The sequence below is a fragment of the Protopterus annectens genome, chromosome 12.part0, assembly GCF_019279795.1.
Source record: "Protopterus annectens isolate FY-2018-M chromosome 12.part0, PAN1.0, whole genome shotgun sequence".
Taxonomy (NCBI): Eukaryota; Metazoa; Chordata; order Ceratodontiformes; family Protopteridae; genus Protopterus; species Protopterus annectens.
Genome location: NC_056746.1, coordinates 8,189,380 through 8,203,909, shown reverse-complemented (window position 1 = coordinate 8,203,909; position 14,530 = coordinate 8,189,380).

Genomic DNA, 14,530 nt, shown 5'->3' with positions numbered 1-14,530 from the left:
CAAGTTATTTTATTCTGCTGCATTTATTACTGCTTGTTATTAGCCTGATTAATCTGTTATTCTAAGCATCTTAGTTTTGGTTTTAGCACTTGTGCTTCAGGCCAGTTACTTTATATTTAAGAAGGTTTTTGTGGTCTACACTCTTCTGGACAAACCCTTATCAAAACCCTCTCTCCATACGTCTGCCCAAGTATTAGGAACACTATGTCTGGACAATTCCCATCACTTTCTACTGCCAGCCTGGTCGACATGGGCATACTGAGACAGTGTAGCAATCTCCTGATGTTTACTGACATTCCTATTCTCCTAGCACATAATTCTTCTACTTAAGTGAAATGCATCTACACCAGTAACCTGGAATCCATGCTCTCTTGTGCCACAGTCAGTACTCCTGACAAAGAGGAGATTGCCAGCACAAACACCACGCACATCACACAGCCAAGCACAACACACATCCACCTATGCAAAAGTCCTCAATAAAATCTTACCTAAACAGCAGAGACCTCCAAAACACACTCACAAACATTCCACGCACAGCACCAAACACCAGTGTCTCACAAACACAGCCCATAAGGCAAAACAATAAACCGTCAAAGCCCACAAGGCATAAAAATAAACCAAACAAACTAGTCACTGGCGACTCAGTTGTGAGACACACTAATGTCCTCCTCACCAGGCTCGACAAGGAGAAGATCACAGTCAAGTTATCTGGGCTCCCTATTACGCTGTCACAGACGCAGGTTGTCAAATTCGTCTTTGTTGAACTGTAAAGCGAAAAAAGGCAAAATAGCTAAGCGGCTTTTCAGCTAATTCTTTCCCTGGGAAAGAATTTGTTTGGCCACTTTCGCTACTTTGCATTTTTGACACTGTAGTGCGATCTCAGAGGTGGTATATTTAAGTAGGGGGTGTCACAGATGCAGGTAGTCAAATGCTTCTTTGTCGAACTGTAGAGGGCGAAAAGGCAAAACAGCGAAGTGGCTTTTCAGCGAATTCTTTCCATTTGCATTTTCAGCACTGTAGTGCAATCTTGGAGTTGGTATATTTAAGTAGGGGGATGTAGGGGGCTGTTCACCCCCACACATGAAGTAATGTTTTACAGGCCCCCCCCCCCAGAAGAGCAATTGATTTCCATTGGAAAATAATCGCTGTTCTGAAGTTTCCACGTTTTTAGCTTTCGCTTAACTGGGGTCAATTATCTGTCATTCGCTCTTCTGAGCATGCAATATGATAATATAGACCTATTATCTCTATGGTGCCAGAATCTGCCACATCATGCACAGACTTAAGTCTCTCCACAACAAGTACAAGTATGACTCTGTCATTGTCATGTTGGTGTGAATGACTTGAGATGTACCTCTCTGGATTATATGAAGAGAGACATGATTGAGCTCTCTGAGTATGTGTCCCAGGCAGGTATGACCCTAGTCCTAAGCAGCATTCTACCTTCACCAAGAATGATATCACAATACCAACAAAAAATAATTGACTTCAACAATTGGCTTAGTTTCTGGTGTCATTCCAAGGGGATCCAGTTTCTGTCTGCCTGGGATGACATGGTTGACAAGCCTCGATGCTTTGCAAGAGATGGCCTCCACCTGTCACCACTGGGATTCTGGACACTGGCCAAGGCCCTCGCCTCCTCCATTGTGCATTTTTTAGGCAATGTCCAAAAGACAAATCTTCCAACATAAAAGATCAGTCAAAAAGCAAATTGAAGGTCATGCAGCTTAACACTAGGAGCCTTAATCTGAAAATGCACTCACTGGAGGCTCTCCTTGCACTGGAAGATGCCGATGTCTGTGTGGTCACAGAAACTTGGTTCAGGGATGTGGAGCGCGCACCCTTGCCTTATCAAGCTACACCTCTTTCCACACACTCTGACCCCAAAATGAGGTCGGAAAGACTAGGGTGGTGGAGTCTCTATCTTCACTAAGGACAGGCACACCATCAGATTGGTTGCCAGCATGGCGCACTGGAACTACTCCAGGTGCAACTGATGGTTGGTAAGACATCCATCCAAGTTATAGCCAGCTATAGACCCCCCTCCATGACTCAGGACACCCACTCCTCTTACCTGGATCTAATTGACTCCATCAAGGTACCCCCCCCCCAACACCCTGATCCTTGGTGACTTCAACTACACCACCACAGACTGGGTGAACTATTCCTGCACTAATGCACTCACTCAGCGATTCCTTGACTTCATCAGTTCTAATGCACTAGACCAGCTCAACCCATCCCCCACAAGGGGAGATAACATTCTGGACTTGGTTCTCACTAACATGGGCAACCGCTGCACCACTCCTATAATATGCTCCTTCCTGGTGAGATCAGATCATTAGATTGTCTCATTTGAAGTTTCTATCCCACCACCCACCCCCCACCCCCACCCCAGCCGTAATCAAGCTAAAAACTACTCAAAAGCTGACTACAACCTCCTAATGGGGGGTATCAGCAGCTTCACACCACCGCCTCTTCAGAAGATGCTGACAACTATGCTGAACAGCATGCCAATGCAGCATACAAGTACATGTACAAGTGCATGAACTCAGACATATCCAACAAAACTAAAACCTGCTCCTCAAAGAAAAACAAACCTGTTTGGTGGATATCCTCTATCAACAGGCTTTACAACAAAAGGAAGAAACTGTTATCCAAGGGCAAAAAGGAACAAATTCCAAATTGGAAAAGCTCTTTCATTAGCCTCAACAAGCAAATTAGATCACTAGTGAAAACCTCCAAAGCCAATCATGAATCAAAACTAGCCTCTGAAACACAGGGAAACCACAAAGCCTTCTTCGGTTATGTCAGAAACCTCCATGGCAAGGCCCAGGTTTGTTCTGAATTAGTATTTAACAGTATAATTTTGATCCTGTTGACTTAGCCAACATGCTAGCATATAGGTTCAGCACAAACTTCACCCCCCGCTCCCCAAAGGCCCTTTTGACATCCCTGATACTTGTCCTACACCTCATATCTCTGTAGATCAAGTGTTAAAGGGCCTATCCAAGGCAAAGAACACAGCTTCCATGGGACCTGACAGTATCCCAGGTTGTATTCTGCACCATCTCCAGGAAGAACTGGCTTCGTCATTGAGCACCCTATTCAACCACAGCCTAAGTACAGGATTCATTCCAACAGAGTGAACTGCCATTGTCATCCCCTTGCACAAAAGTGGTGCCACTACTGACCCTGGAAACTATTGCCCCATTAGCTTGACAAGTCTGATCTGTAAAGCCATGGAGCATACTATTATGGATCTCAAACAAGGACATAGGAAATCTCCAAGCACTTGACCCCACCCAGTTTGGATTCATTAAGGGCAGATCTTGCCTGTTGAACGTTGCTGACTTCTTTGAGACTGTCACCAAGCCCCTGGATGAGGGAAAGTCAGTACATACAGCTTATCTTGACTTGGCCAAGGCCTTTAACACAATCCCCCACTCAGACATCATCAAGAAACTAACACAACTTGGCATAAATCCCTATCTCATCAGGTGGGTGGCCAACTGGCTCACCAATGGGACCCTCAAGGTCAAAATAGGCACATCCACCTCCAACAGCAGACCTGTCACTAGTGGAGTTCCCCAGGGATCTGTCCTGGGACCCCTAGTGTTTGGCATCTACTTCTCAGACGTCCAGGCAAAGAGAAAAGGCCTGTGGCTGACCAAGTTTGTGGATGACTGTAAGTTTGATGTTAACATACTGCAAGAGAGTCTCACAGCAACTAGTGATTGGTGCCAAAGTCATGGCCTCAAGCTAAATGCAAAAAAATGTATCATCATAACATTCAGCAAAAACATGGCTCCTACTGATTACCACATCAACGGCAGCCCCTAAGCACACAACCTGTGGTGACCGACCTGGGTACTCAGGTTTATAATCTCACATTCAACCATCATATAGTAGCAGTGGTCAGAAAAGCCTTTTACTTGATTCATCTCATAAGTTAAGGGATTGCATCCAGAAAAAAAGTAGGTTATTACCTCTCTATACTCCTCCCTCATTAGACCAATAATTGAGTATAACACCCCGTTTGGTATGTATCCCTCCAAACATCTGCACCAACTGGAAAGGCCACAGAAATACCTCACAAAGAGAATCCATGACCTCCAAAACCTGTCCTATATGGACAGGCTCAAATTACTGTCACTCTACTCAATATCGTACAGATTGCTCATAGGTGATCTGTGTGTCTACAAGGCAATCTCAGACCCTGCCCTACCAGTGATGCTCCATATCTCTGAGTGTAACACCTCATGCATTACCCACTCAAAAGACCTGAATTTATCATATGACATCAACAAAATCTGCTGGAGAGACAGGTTTGTCTCCCAGATGCTGCACCGTCTCTGGACTAAACCTCCCATACACGTCAAACAGAGTACCTTGCTGACCCTCTTCATGCACAACCTTGATGAGTGGATGGGAAAACATAAATTTGTCCCACAGGTTCTACCTGTGTCCCTCATTGACAGGGGTGCTGACTGAGGTTTCTTTTTGGGGATAAACTCTTGGCTAGGCTTGTAAGGGCCCTAGGGCCATTAGCCTAGTAACCTCCTATGATTCTATGAGTATCCTGCTGCTTAATCTTTAATTTGTTAACTCGACTGAAAATGTATTCATATATACATTTTTGTTGTCTAAATGCAGTTTCTTACTTCCTGCTTCTCCAGTGAAAACAGGATTTGCCCTGCAAGATTAACTCTGTTAACAAAATATAAGTAAATAAGTTGTACGGAGCACTGGTATTGCTGCATCTGGACTGTTGTGTCCAGGTAAGCCATACTACTTGTGGCTGCACAGACTCAGATCATCATCATCATCATCAATCCCTGTTTTCTCATTTTCTACATGGGGTCGGGGTGTTGTGTCAATTGTCTCAATCTCTCTCTGTATGACTTACACTACTGCCTTCTTCAGCACTCATGCCTGACTGTAGCAGGTCTTCTATCACACACTCCATTCACCTCTTTGCTGAATGCCCTTGTTTCCTCTTGCTTTCTTCCAAACTGTCCCAAATCATCTTCACTAGACTGTCTTTTGCTTTTCTGTACATGTGCCCAAACCACTGTAATCTGTTCTCTTTAACCTTTTCTGCAATTGGAGCCACTTTGGTTTCTGCTTTTATGTCCTCATTTCTTCATCTCTCCCACAGTGTACACCCTACCACCCTTCTCAGGCACTTCATCTCCATCACCTCTAGCTTCCTCAGCTGCTCAGCCTTTACTGTCGAGCTTTCTGTACCATACAATACTACTGGTCCCACCACTGTTTTATACACCTTACTTTTCAGCTTCTATAGCATTCACTTTATTTTTCAGCTTTTTTGGTTTGGCATTCTTCTGTCATATACTACACCTGACACTCTGTGCCAGCTGGCTGCAGCCCCTCTGATTCTAGCTTTGACTTCCTCATTCAAACTTCCCTTCTCCTCAACCACCCCTCCCAGATACTTGAAGATGTTAACCTGTTCCACTATTTTCCCTTCTACCTCAATTCTCATATTCTTCTGAACTCCACCATTTGCTGCTATTACAACCATCTTATCTGTACTCAGCTTCATCCCATGTGCCTTCGGTTTTGCATATCATTCCCCTATTCTTTGCTGAAATTCTTGCTCAGTCTGCCTGTAATGCCACATTCCAAAAGTAAACGCTGTTCCACGACAATGTAACTGCAAATGCTGGTAGCAGGAAGAAGGCAGCTCGACCAAGTAGCAAAAATAGTTTATTCACATTAAAAACAAAGTGCTCTATGGCAAATAATGACGTTAAGCGCTTTCAACTGAAAATAAATCAGTCTTCCTCAGAACACTGACATACATTGTAATCAAGTATTTATAATCTGTCCGTTGCTTGAATTTTTTTAAAAAAATTGCGCCAAAACTTTTAAAAGGGCAATGTCAATAATACATTAAAATGCTGTTGCATTACTGAAATTCATACTATAGATTTTCTTCTTTTAAATTATTAACCACTAATTAATGCAATGAATGTTTGTAAAAATGCTTATGAAGATGCATGCAATATTGCTTATGAATTTACTACACATTGTGATATTTGACAGTGAATAAAATAATAAATAACTACCACTATGCATTCAAAAAATAAATAAAGTGAATATATATAGAAAGAATATATATATAAATAAATTATGAAGATACATAATTTATTTATATATATATATTCTTTCTATATATATTCACTTTATTTTTTGAATGCATAGTGGTAGTTATTTATTATTTTATTCACTGTCAAATATCACAATGTGTAGTAAATTCATAAGCAATATTGCATGCATCTTCATAAGCATTTTTACAAACATTCATTGCATTAATTAGTGGTTAATAATTTAAAAGAAGAAAATCTATAGTATGAATTTCAGTAATGCAACAGCATTTTAATGTATTATTGACATTGCCCTTTTAAAAGTTTTGGCGCAATTGTTTTAAAAAAATTCAAGCAACGGACAGATTATAAATACTTGATTACAATGTATGTCAGTGTTCTGAGGAAGACTGATTTATTTTCAGTTGAAAGCGCTTAACGTCATTATTTGCCATAGAGCACTTTGTTTTTAATGTGAATAAACTATTTTTGCTACTTGGTCGAGCTGCCTTCTTCCTGCTACCAGCATTTGCAGTTACATTGTAATGCCACATTGTCTGCATACAGCAATTTTCTTGATCTGTCCCTTCCGACCAATTTGCTAATGTAGTCCATCATCAGTATGAACAGCGCTGGGCTCAGAGCTGAACCAAACCTGGTGCACACTCACTCTCATTGAGAATCCTCTGCAAGAGCGAACACTATTCATGCCTGTGTCATTAGGTCCTTGTACACAGCTAGGACTAATTCAACCAATGATTCTGGGACTTCAAACTACTGCAGGACTGCCCAGATCAGCTTTCTTGGGATCTTGTCATATGCTTTCTTCAAGTTTAGGAAACTCCAGTTGGACTGCTTCTTCATCTCTTGTTTCTTCTCAACTAATGGTCTCACTACAAACATCGGGTCAGCTGTGCACAATCACAGATCTTCAACACTCAGAACATCAAACCAAAATGTCCCCATGCATCCTGTATTGGTGGCCAGACTCAGAAAAGAGAAAAAGTGATTGCTTTGTTTTTCTCACTTTCTTCATCTTCTCTGCGATTCTGCAATCTCAAAGTTGGAAGTTGGCATCTATAAATGTGTGTGTGTGTGTGTGTATATATATATATATATATATATATATATATGATGCACAATGGATATATAAGCCTCATATACGGTGGGCCTGTCCTCACACTGGATGGGCACAAGGTGTCTGCCCTCCTGAAAAAAAATGTTTTTTTTTTTGTGTTTTGTGATCTTGGGAATGTTGTTGTTTTGGCTAATGATCTCCCACAGTTTAAGATGTTCAAGGGTTGAAGAATCACAAGTCAATCAAAAAAGATGTACTTGTTCATGGTACCACTCATACTATACTGGAGGAAACTGTCAACCTGCTAGATAACAGATTTGGCGCAAACTTCACCTCCCTATTCCCACCAGCCATACCCCCAAAGCATGCCTGACACTGGTCCTCTGCCTAGTATCTCTAGAGATCAGGTCGTATCTGCACTCTCCAAGGCCAAAAACACGGCCTCAGTGGGACCAGATAACATTCCAGTTTGCTTATTAAGCAATCTAAAATACGACCTAGCAGACCAACTTGGCATTCTCTTTAAGCATAGCCTAAAGAGTGTCTTTGTTCCAGCAGAGTGGAGAACAGCAACAGTAATCCCCTTGCACAGGAGACCTTCAAATCCAAGACCAACCTCAGTTTGGCTTTGTTAAGGGTAGATTAAGCTTATCAAACCTAGTAGATTTCTTAGAGAAAGTCACCAAAGCCCTGGAAGATATTGCATACTACCTATCTTGACCTAGCCATGGCTTTTGACACAATCCCCCATTCGGGTATCATTGAGAAACTCTCCTTGCTGGGGATTAACCCTTATGCCACTAGATGGCTAGCCAACTGGCTCAATGACAGAACACATACTGTCAAAGTTGGTGACTCCACCTCTACCAACAGACCAGTCACCAGTGGTATACCACAAGGATTTGTGCTGGGCCCTTTACTGTTTGGAATCCATTTCTTGGAAGCCCAGGCTAAAGTAAAGTAAACAGCCTTTGGCTTACCAAGTTCGCTGATGATTGCAAACTTGATGCAATCACTGAGTCCCCCAAAGATGTTAAGAAATTACAGGAGGGCTAACACAGATGGTTACCTATTAGAAAATCGAAGTTACGGAATTTCGAATATCATATGGTCGACACCATATGACTGAAGTTCCGTAACTTTGAAATTAAAAAGAAAAAAAACAAAGACAACGTAGCCTGATGGGTTAAAGCAGGGGGGTAAGCCCCCCTGCACCCCCACATGGGGGGGCTGCACCTCCCACACCCCTCGCTACTTAAATATACCAACTCCGAGACTGACCTTTAACGATCTACGGTGCAGAATGGGAAGATTTCCCTTTCCTACACTGTAGTGCGATCTCAGAGTTGGTATATTTAAGTAGAGGGGGGGGTGGGGGGGGCTTGTCCCCCTGCCTACACCCTTTACTTTTTCTTTTTTTTTTTTTTTTTTATGTTAAGTGTGACGAATTCGAATTTCCAATTGTTCGATCATTAAAGGTCTATCTTTAGTGATTTGGACAACTGGAAATTTGATGTTCCAATAGGAACCCAACACAGACAAATGACTGGTGCCAAAGCCACGGCCTAAAACTAACTGCAAAAAAGTGCACTATTATCCCCTTTGTCAAAGCAGAATTCCCTGACGATTACAATAGTGACAGCACCCTCTTAAGTTCAAACCCAGTGGTTTGAGATCTGGGAACACAGGTAGATAGCAATCTGGACTTTGACCACCAAGTTTCCACAGTGGTAATGAAAGCCTTGTATGTTGCACATCTCATAAGTAACAGCATCACATTCAGGTCTAAGGAGGTATAATTTCACTGTACTCGACCCTCTAATAACCATTAATGCAGATCAATGCTCCCTTCTGCATGTACCTCAGCAGGCACCTGAAGCAGTTAGAGAGACAACAGAGGTTTCTCACCAAGAAAATACAGGGCCTCAAAACCATGACTTACATGGCTAGACTGAAAGCCCTGTCACTGTACTCTGTATTGTACAGGCTGCTGAGAAGCGACTTATCCCTGGCCTACAGGCAGTCTCTGACCCTACCCTGATGGTTAAGCTGCACATCCACAAGCCAAATGTCACAAGAGTCACTCGCTCTAGGGATTTTACCCTAGCCTGTGACATTAACAGAACATGCCGGAGATACAGACATATCACGCAGAGATTGCCACTACTGTGGAATAAACTTCCAATTTACGTGAAGCAGAGCTCCTCACTGACAATTTTCAAGAGCAACCTGGACAAATGGATGGGAGATCGCAAAGTCACCCCTGGGGTGGTACCCATGCCCCTCGTGGACTGGGGTAGTCGTACTTTATCATAGACTTGCTCTACGAATTACATCATCTAACCAAGGACAATGGAGGTAACTCAAGATTATCATGGCTAGGCTTGTAAGGGTTATTGGGCTGCTAACCAAGTAACCCCCTATGAACCTACGACTAGTCTTACATGCAAAGCTATAAGAAAACTTATTATGGAAATGATCAACATAGGTGACCTTCAGATAATGAATTCATCCTGTTTTAGCTTTGTCAAAGGAAGTTCATAGCTAATGATCCTAGCAAACTTTTTTTGAGAAGGTCATCAAGGCAATTGATGAGGGTAAAATAGTGCATACTGCCTACCTTGACCAGGCTAAGGCATGTGATATAATACCCCACTCAGGCATTGTTAAACCTACGGAATTAGGAATACATCTCTATAGAACATGCTAGATAACAAGTTGGCTTACAGACAGGACACAGGAAGTTAGGATTGGTGAGAACACCACCACAAAGAGGTGGGTCACTAGTAGAGTCTCTCAGGGCTATGTGCTGGGTCTGCTCCTCTTTGGGATCTACTTCTTGGAAGTCAAGGCCAATGTCAAAGGCCTCTGGAAGACCAAGTTCACAGATGATTGCAAACTAAGAGCAGTCACAAATCCCCCCCCAAGATACAAACATCTTACAAGAGGATCTAACACAGACAAATGACTAGTGCCAAAACCATGGCTTAAAACGCATTGCCAAAAAAGGCACAATAATACCTTTTGGGAAGTTGGTCACCCCAGAAAACTATGTCATTGATAAACACCTCTGAATGTTGCCCCATAAGTCAGGGATCTAAAAACACATTAGGCAGTAACCTGGCCTTTGACCAACATGTGCCCGAGGTAGAAGGTAAAAATCCTTCTATGTTGTTCAACTTATGAGTAAAAGGCATGACATCTAGCTCCATGGATGTCATTGTACCACTATACTCGGCCCTCATCAGACCCATCATTGAGTATAATGCCCCCTTGGTATGCACCTGACTAGACATATGCAGAAAGTAGAATGCCCCCAAAGGTTTATTACAAAAGGAATACATGGCATAAACAAAATGTCCAATGCAGATTGCCTGAAAGCTCTAACTCTGTACTCTGTCTCCTACAGACAAACTTGTGGGATACATTTGGGTTGCACTGCTAGGCTTGTAAAGACCCTAGTGGTCATAAGTATAGGGTTGCTATTAAATGATCGAAGACGCATTATTTTGAATGCATCTTGATCGAACTTGAAAGCACGAAAAGGCAAAATAGTGAAATGCCATATAAGCAAATTTTTTCCCTGGGAAAGAAATCGCTTGGTCGCTTCCGTTACTTTGCCATTTTCATGACTGTAGTGCGATCTCGGAGTTGGTATACTTAAGTAGGGGTGTGTGGGGGGAAGGCCCCCACTTTATGTAATGTTTTACAATTTTTTGTGGAACAGCGATTTTTTTTTCCCCTTGGAAAAAAAATCGCTGTTCTAAACGTTCGAGATTGTAAGCTTTCGCTTACATGGGTTCGATAAATCATTGTTTGCTTTTTTTAAGCATTCAATGATTTAACATAGACCCATAATTCTCGTATATACCTATGAACCTACAGTGGACCCTGTATCCAGGTTTGGAGGCCATATAAATCATGGGAGATTAATGGACTTACACTAACTGTACTATAACAAAGCTGTCAATAGTTACCAAACCACATACACCCTAATGAACATTCAAATCCACATTTCTGCAACACCACCTTGTACAACATTCTACATGAACAGTTATCTCCACCCTCTACAAAACTCCTGTGTGATTACATTCAAGTATTACTGCCAGCAACAGATACCGCCACCCAATATAAGACTTCTGGGTGATTACACTCCAGTTTTACTGCCTGCGACAGTTAGTTCCACCCTCTATAAGATTCCTGTGTGATTGCACTCCAGTATTACTGCCAGTGACAGTTAGCTCCACTCTCTACAAGACTCCTGTGTGATTACACTCCAGTATTACTGCCAGTGAATTGTTTCTTTCGGCTTTTCCTGGTTAGGGGTCGCCACAGCGGAACTCCGGTCCGCTAATGATTGGCAGTAGATTTTGACGTGCTGGCTTGCCGGGCCTAATGCACAACCTTCAACAAAGGAACGCCCATTCACGCATGTCGCCACACAGAAGACACTCTAACTGAGAATCGAACGGGCAACGTCTAACTGTGATGAATGAAAAGGAAAAAACAGCTGCAATATTCTGTTTATGCTCAATACAAAAGGTAATACTAATGATGATTGATTGTGTAAAGTTATCTTCTCTATTAAAAATTCCGTATCTATACACATTAATTTCCTCTTTAAACACAACACACAAAATTTTAGATATCTTCACAAACCTATTCTTTCTAAAAGTTTTTTTACACAAACACGGATTTTTCACATTTTCTGTTTTTTCTCCAAAAACAATACAGTATATTCATTCTTCAACCAACCACCAGAGCAGCCTATACCGGATCCTTCCTTTCATCTTTAAGCAACACGTAAGTCTTCACTGCCTAATCACAGAATTTAAAAAAGAATCCCTTTTCACATGTACACTGTTTACATTACTATTGTTCTTTTTCTTTCTCATCTCTATCCCTTATTCCACACACATCACTAGTGGCTCACGCATATATTGTCTCCTCCTACTGTCCCAATTGATGTAAACACATCCACTTATTTCACATACTTTACAACCCCCCCATACCCTTACACAACTCCACTAACCCAAAAAAGTATGGTTCTTTATCCTGATGTAGTTCCTAGCTAACTTTAAAGCCTAAGAAACTCATTAAACTAAACTATCTAGATAACTGAATAAATGTACTCCAACTTTATTGAGTCTAACTTATTCCAAATCTTACCACCACCATCTCCAGAAATTCTCACAACAACATGTTATTTTGCTACTTACAATAAATTTGTCTAATTGTCTAATATTCAAGTTTCCTGATGTTCCACTCTTCAGACGCTGCAGCCATCACAGAACAATGGATTAAAAACAACACTACTGTACATTACTTTTTTCTGTGACAGAACTATACTTTAAATCTACTGCCAATCATTAGCAGACCAGAGTTCCCCTGAGGCGACCCCTAACCAGGAAAAGCCGAAAGAAGAACAACAACCTGGCAAAAGAATAGGAGGATGGACATTACTCCTACTTAAGGCACACAATTACTCAAACATATTCCACCTCTGAGTTGGCCCTTAAGTACATTGTAATCAAGATTCCCTCAACAAACAATAATCCAATCAGGTTAGCAGTTGCCTATTTCCTTCCTCCATTCTGTCTCAAAATTCAAATCATTCCCACATACAATGATCGCTGCAGCATCAAAGTACAAGAACTTTGTAATTCTACGGTATTTCCACAAAAGCTTTGAAGTCCACACTCATACAACTACATAAGACACCTAGCAGACTTTGGCGTCACACAGCTCATTCATGAACTCATATGCCCCAACCTGAAATGAGGACACCACTCTCTATTTTATCATCCGATTACTAAAAATACCACTAAAATATCCTCCATTACCATTCATCCACCAGCAGGGACAACTGGTGCCCTAGGCAAAAGGGCTCCACAGCACCCCCCACACCACCCGGAGCCCCCACCATGGTCTACCTACACCATCCAGGTTAATTTTTTTTCTTATTTTTCTCCCGGTTTGTCTTACTCTTCAGTTTTTTCTGTATTCATTCAGCACATTTTACAGAAACCATTTATTTACTTAAAAAAAAAATAAAATAAGTAAACAAATAAATACTGGAAAAGCACCCCTGCTAGAGAGGTCCCCTAGCAGCCGCCTAGTTGGTCTATGCCAAAGGCCAGCTATGTCCACCAGCCATCACTGAGCACTGTCCAATCAATCATATAAAAATAATTCCAACTTAAAAAGATGCTGACATAAAGATAGTTATTTTGATTCTTCTTCAGGTATACGTAGTGTAAAGAAAAAGGGAATGTACACATGCACTTTGTGTACCATATGTAGGTACATTTTACAAGGTCCTTTTGTTGACTTGTCTCATTTGGATAAAACCATTCCCATTTCTGGGGTGTGTAGTTGTAAAATCCTGGGGATTGCTTATATACCACTTTGTTCCTGTTGTGGGGATTTCTATGAGGGTATGTCTACTAGATGCTTGGAAAAACATATTAAGGAACATCTGTATTCTATTAAGAGGAAGGATTTGAATAATGCTCTATTTAAACACACCCTTAGGTGCCAGCATAGTAAGAAATTTATTTTCTCTATATTAGAACAAGTACCCAGGTACACTAGGGGAGGTAATTATAGGGATGCAAACTAGGAGCTATAATCGAGACTCCTAACGATGTGGGCATCCTACAAAAGGGCTTCACTGAGACAGATGCCAGGTGTCAAAGTCATGGCCTCAAGCTCAAAGGCAAAAAGTGCATTGTCATCCCCTTTGGCAAAAACTCTGTACCCATGAGCTACCACATAGGGGGTAAAGTGCATTGTCATCCCCTTTGGTAAAAACTCTGTACCCATGAACTACCACATAGGTGGTAGTGTACTTAACACTGAAAGTGTTATAAGAGACCTTGGGACACAGGTGGACAATAGTCTCTCCTTTGATAATCACATCGCCACAGTAGTCAGGAAATCCTTCTACGTGGCACACCTCATCACAAAAGGTTTCTCATCCAGGAAAAAAAGTGGTCATTGTTCCCCTCTATTTGTCACTTATTAGACCCATTATAGAGTACAATACCCCTTTTGGTATGTATCTCGCAAGACATCTACAACAACTGGAAAGCCCTCAGAAATACTTCACAAAGAGAATTACCAGCCTCAAACAGATGCCCTATGTAGACTGTCTCAAAAAACTCCAGCTTTACTCCATCGCATATTGCAAACTCAGAGTAGATCTCTGCCTAACATGCAAAGCTATGTCAAACCCAGAGCTGTTGGACATGCTCCACATAAAGAAATCCCAATTCTTCCGAGCTACACGCTCTAGGGTCCTAAACCTTGTCACTACAATAAACAGAACATGGTGGAGGAA